Consider the following 6,514-nt stretch of genomic DNA (forward strand, 5'->3'; position numbering starts at 1 on the left):
CAGCTGGTTGATGCAGGATGTTGCTGTGTCTTTAGCAAGCATCACATTTCTTGGAGAAATTCATTGCATCTTTCTTCATTGTTGGCCAGAAGTAACCTGTCCTCAGTATCTTGGATACTAAGGCTCTGCCCCCAGTGTGGTTTCCACAATCACCTTCATGTATATCCTTGAGAACTTCTTGTGCTTCTTGATATTCCAAGCATCTCAAGTATGGACCTGCAAGTGATTTTCTATACAAAATATCATTCAAGATAATATACTAGGTTACCTTCATTCGAAAAGCTCTGGATTTTCCTCTTCTGGGATCTCGTTATCCTGAAGATATCATATTATGGGACGGGTCCAAGACATTGGATTATCTCCAGGTTCGAAGTTTCTAGGACATCTTGGTTCTCCTTCGTTGTTGGAGTCAAGATATGTATAATAGGTATCTTGACATCATCTGGTATCTTGAGAGCTGATGCCAAATTTGCCAAAGCATCTGCTTCAGTATTTTCTTCTCTTGGTACCTGTGCTATATCAAATGTTTCGAAAGACAGCTAATTGCTTAACTATTTCTAAATATTTCGCTAAGTTTTCAGCATTTACTGCATAAGAGCCGTTAAAATGGTTAGTTAATAACAAAGAATCAACATAAACTTGAAGATAACTGACCTTCATGTCCTTAGCTAATTGTAAACCAGCTATTAAGGCTTCGTACTCAGCCTCATTATTAGTAGTCTGAAATTCACAAGATATAGATAGAGATATTATGTCCCCCTGTGGCGATTTTAGTAGGATACCTAGACCTGTTCCTCTTATGTTGGAGGCACCATCAGTATGCAGAGTCCAATTTTCCTTGATTTCCAATTGTTGTACTTCCTTTTCTACTTCCTCAAGTATATCTTGGCTAAAATCAACTACAAAGTCGGCAAGTGCTTGAGATTTGATGGCTGTCCTTGGTTCATACAAGATAGCATATGCACTAAGTTTTACAGCCCATTTTGCGATCCTACCTGACATTTCTGGTTTTCTCAAAACAGCTTTATTAGGATAATTAGTTTTTACATGAATAACATGAGTTTCACAATAATGTCTTAATTTAGTAGAAGCCATTATAAGTGCCAAAATTAACTTTTCAAGATAAGAATACCTAGATTCAGCATCTAGTAGACTTTTACTTATATAATATATTGGATGTTGTTGACCTTCATGATCCTTAACCAATACAACACTTATTGCATTTCCAGAAACAACTAAGTATAAGGATAATGGTTCACCGTTAATTGGCTTCATGAGGAGTGGTGCGGAGGATAAGTATTCCTTCAAGGATACCAATGCCCTTTCTTGCTTCTCTCCCCATTCGAATTTTTGATTCTTCCTCAGGATATCATAGAAGTCCTTACACTTCTCTGAAGATCTTGAGATGAATCTGTTGAGAACTGCTATTCTACCCGTTAACCTTTGGACATCTTTGACATTTCTTGGTGATTTGATATCCAGGATAGCTTTGATTTGCTCAGGGCTTGCTTCTATTCCTATCATGGTGGCCATGTATCCAAGAAACTTTCCTGCTTTGACACCAAAATGGCACTTGGCTGGATTCAGCTTCATGTTATACTCCTCCAGGATGTCAAATGCTGTTGCCAAGTCTTTGAGATGATCCTCAGCCTTCCTTGACTTTACTACCATGTCGTCTATGTAGACTTCCATCGTGTCCCCTAGTTGGTCTTTGAACATCATGTTGAATAGCCTCTGATATGTTGCACCTGCATTTTTTAGTCCAAAAGATATTGCAGTATAACAATATATACCTGTGGGAGTCATGAAGGCTGTATCTTCCTGATCTGAAGGCTCCATTTGAATTTGTTGAAATTATGAGGATGCGTCCATGAAGGTTAGCAGCTCATGGCCAACAGTTGCATCCACCATTGAGTCAATGTGTGGGAGTGGGAACGGGTCTTTTGGACAGGCCTTATTCAGGTATGTGAAGTCCACACACACTCTCCATTTTCCATTTTTCTTCTGGACTACAACCAGATTGGCCAACCATCTAGTATACTAGACCTCTCTTATCATCTTTGTTTTGAGCAGCTTCTGCACCTCTTCTTGTATGATAGCGTTTCTTTCAGGAGCAAACTTCCTTCGCTTTTGATGTACCGGCCTGAAAAATTTATCTATACCAAGTTTATGAGTAATTATAGATTTAGAGATACCTGTCATATCTTCATGTTTCTAGGAGAAGGTAGAAGCCCTTTTCTTTAGGAAGGATATCAACTCCATCTCAATATCCTCAGGAATACTTGTTCCTAATAATACCTTGATCTCAGTATCCTGAGGATTCAAAGATACTTCTTTTACATCCTGCTCTCTTGCCTGCAGGACCTTCCCCGGTTGTTTCCGTAATTGCTATGCTTGAGTAGGCTTTGTAGTACACTTCATTGATGAAGCATAACATTCTTTGGCATCTTGCTGATCGCTTTTAATCTTGATGACCCTCCAAGGACTTGGTAGTTTCACACATTGATGATAAGTTGAGGGTACTGCCTTCATGCTGTGGATCCAGGGCCTGCCTAATATCAAATTACAACAAGATAATGAGTCAATAACACAAAATTTTTGTAGAGAGTTAATTCCTTCAATATATATCGGAAGTTTGATTTCTCCCAAAGTGTTCTTGGTCTTGCCACTGAATCCTACAAGAACTGAGGATTTTGGGACAATCTCCGTTTCCGGGATATCCATCTTCTTTATGGCATCCATTTGGATAATGTTCACAGAGCTTCCTCCATCAACGAGTATCCCGCGCACAAAACAGTTAGCTATACATAAAGTGATTACCAAACCATCATGGTTGGGATCCACAAGATCACATATATCCTCATCATCAAAGGATATGATTATTTGAGTTGTTAGAGTGGAAGTGCGGAGAGGTCTTTCTCCGTTGTCCATCTTTGTTTCTTTGGAACGCTTCTTAGCTATTGAATATGAAGTTCCACATATGTCTGATCCTCCTGAGATAAAGGATACAACCTTAGCTCCGGGTGGAGGAGAAGGTGCCCTTTCACCTGACAGGATCCTGATTCTTATCCTTGTTTCTTCCAAATAGTTCCTTCAGGTATCCTTTGCTGAGAAGGTATCCTTTCTCCTTCCGAAGTGCTATACAATCATTAGTGCGATGGCCAAAATCTTCATGGAATGCACACCATTTAGACTTGTCTTTGATGGATCCAGGCTTTTCATTTTTCTTAGGCCATCTGGCCTTGTCACCTAAATCCTGCATGGCACATATCACACCACCAATATCAATATTAAAACAATATTAAGAGAATTTAGGATGCTCTTCGTCATCCTCATCTTCTTCCACAACATTTATCCTGGGGTTATCCTGCTTGGAATAAGGCTTGGGCCTAGAGAACTTTTGTGGAGAGTCTGATTTCCTGTTGGTAGACTCATACTTCGGGATAACCAAGTTTCCATGAGTCTTCTTGTCATCCTCTAGCCGAATGTATCTTAATGCCCTATTTCTGACTTCATCAAGATTCCTGCATGGAGTCATGACAAGATCATCATAGAAAGGAGAATCATTTATTAATCCCATCTTGAAGGCTTCAACAGCAGCTGCAATGTCAAGGTTGGGTATTTCCAAAGCTTCCCTGCTGAATCTGATTATGTAATCCCTTAGGGATTCATGGTTATGCTGAACCATTCTATATAAGTCACCTGTCAGTTTCTCAAAAGATCTACTACAAGAGAATTGATTATTGAAGAAGTTAATTAAATGAGAAAATGAAGTAATAGTGTTAGAAGGAATACTCAATAACCATTTAAGGGCTAGCCTTGTCAATGTTGAACCGAACCCCTTGCATAGTCAAGCTTCTTTGATGTCAATGGGGATGGGGTTGATCTCCATCCTTTCTCTATACTGAGCTACGTGTTCCTCAGGATCGGTAGTCCCATCGTACAGCTTTATGCTGGGAGTTTGGAACTTCTTGGGGATTTCCACATTGCATATTGGCGAAGTGAACCTGGACAACTTGTGGCTACCAGCGAGGACTTCAGCTATGGGACGTATTATCCATGGGATACTGGAAATCATATCCTTCATTTTCTGCAGTTCCCTGGCTATCTCGGGGTTTATCCCCTTATCCTGCACATGTCCACGGTTAGTGTATAAATTAGCATTAAATAAACTGTTACCGAGGTCATGGTTAGGTCTCTGGTATCCTGAGCCTTGACGGCTAGTTCCTCCATTGAGGGTATCCTCAGGATAAGGTGACGCTTGCATTGGGATGTCATCTCCAACATGCACTTCAGAGGACACCATGGGGGATCCTGATAAGAATATGCCGGCTGGCATGGTCGAACAAGGCTGCATGTTGACGGAGTCTGGCCTCATTGGTCTGGGTAATTCTGAGGATACCGGAAGATAAGTTCCTCCATATTCTGATTGCTGCTGAGACGGAGTCCTTGTCGATTGTGTCCCCAAGGATTCAGAATTCTGAAGGATGGATGATCCTGGAGAACCAAAATCAAGAATCCTGGGCATGATTGGAGTAGCCTCCTGCACTGGCTTAGTTTTGATCCCTTCAATTTCCTTAAATAGCCTTGAGTTGGTCTTCTCTTGCTGCTCCATGTGTGTTTTGACCTGTTTCATCAAATCAAAGATGTCATTGTTAGAAATAATCAGGTCTACTCGTGTAGAGGATCCCGTGTATGGTGGAAGTTCTCCTCTGGGTTGAGCATTCTTCTTTGGCACTGGTGGAGGTCCTGGGTTGACATTCGAAGCCGCGGTGACCACCGGAGCAAAGATAGAGCTGGTTTTTGGTTGTGAGGCCATAATGAAGGGATGAAAAATGATCGAGTGTGAAGCAAACAGTTTTTGATGGATTGAAGCACCGTTTGCCCCACGGTGGGCGCCAAATTGTTTTGGTCAAAATTTGACAAACGTGATTTTACAACCAAATTAGTGAATGGGACTTGGTGCTTGCACAAAGGGAGTGTAAAACTGGCTAGAACACCGAGATTTTTTGAGAGGAAAAACACGTTATCCTTAGGATAACAAGAAAAAACCCCGGGTGGTGAAAACTATCACCACCGATTTATTAATAACAAAAAGTAGTTATAAGTGCGGAGCTAAAACTCGATCGTGATTACAGAGAATGCGAGTATTAGTAAGTCTCGTGTGTGTTTTTGATCGAAGCTTATTGCTCTATTTATACAAAAGCAAAGCTAACAAACTTCCTATAATTATGGAAATGATTGACTAAGTATTAATTAGCCGTTCCTGAAATTCCTCAATTAAACACGTTTTCTTTATCGGCAACGTCCTATTAACAGCAAGTCCGAATCTTCAGCCAATCTTGATAAATCCTTTGACCTGGTAAACAAGGAAAGACGACAGACAATTAAAGTTATACAATATATTTAGGATACCTGTTACCTCGGAGAATACCATTTCTTGAGGTTATCCTGAACATATTGCTTGCTGAGGATACTGAAAATCCGAGCCCTAACACTTTCCTTGTTTACCAGGTCAAAGACCGTTGCTATTAACTCCCGAAGACTCGCACTTGCTGTTATTAGAACGTGGCCGATAAGGAAAACGTGTTAGATTGAATGATTAACGGCTAATTGGATTGGGTCTAGCATTTCCATAATTATAGGCAATAATTGTTAGACTCTTTTCATTATAAAATAGAGCTACAAACTTCGATCAACACACACACTAGACACTCGAGACTTACTAGTACTCGCATTCTTTGTAATCACGATCAAGTTTTATCTCCACCCTTGTAATCACTTTGTTATTAATAAATCGGTGGTGATAGTTTTCACCACCTGGGGTTTTTTTCTTGTTATCCTTAGGATAATGAGTTTTTTCTTCGCAACAAATCTCTGTGTTCAAGCCATATTTACAAGCACCTAGTCCCATTTTACTAATTTGGTTGTAAAATCATACTTGTCAATTTTTTACCAAAACAATTTGGCGCCCACCGTGGGGCTACGGTGCTTCAATCCTTTTATTTCATTCACTTTCATTCTCTTGACAATAGCCTCACAACCAAAAACCAGTTCAGCCTTCGCTCCGGCGGTCACTGTTGTTTCAAATGTCAACCCAGGACCTCCACCAGTGCCGAAGAAGAATACTCAGCCCAAAGGAGAACTTCCATAATTCGCGGGATCCTCTACACGGGAAGACCCGGTTATTTCTAACAATGACATTTTTGCTGATGAAACAGGTCAAAACACACATGGAGCAGCAAGAAAAGACCAACTGAAGGCTAATTAAGGAAATTGAAGGGATCAAAAAGAAGCCAGGGCAAGAGACTACTTCAATCATGCCCAGGATTCTTGATTTTGGTTCTCCAAGATCATCCATCCTTCAGAATACTAGGGAACTTATCTTCCGGTATCTTCGGAATTACCCAGACCAACGAGGCCAGAATCCGTCAACATGCAGCTTCGTTCAACCATGCCAGCCGGCATATTCGCGTCAGGATCTCCCATGATGTCCTCTGAAGTGCATGTTGGA

The sequence above is a fragment of the Bidens hawaiensis genome, unplaced genomic scaffold (assembly GCF_021521415.1).
Source record: "Bidens hawaiensis isolate Kalapana, Puna unplaced genomic scaffold, B.hawaiensis_p1.1 tig00054804_1, whole genome shotgun sequence".
NCBI classification, from domain to species: domain Eukaryota; kingdom Viridiplantae; phylum Streptophyta; class Magnoliopsida; order Asterales; family Asteraceae; genus Bidens; species Bidens hawaiensis.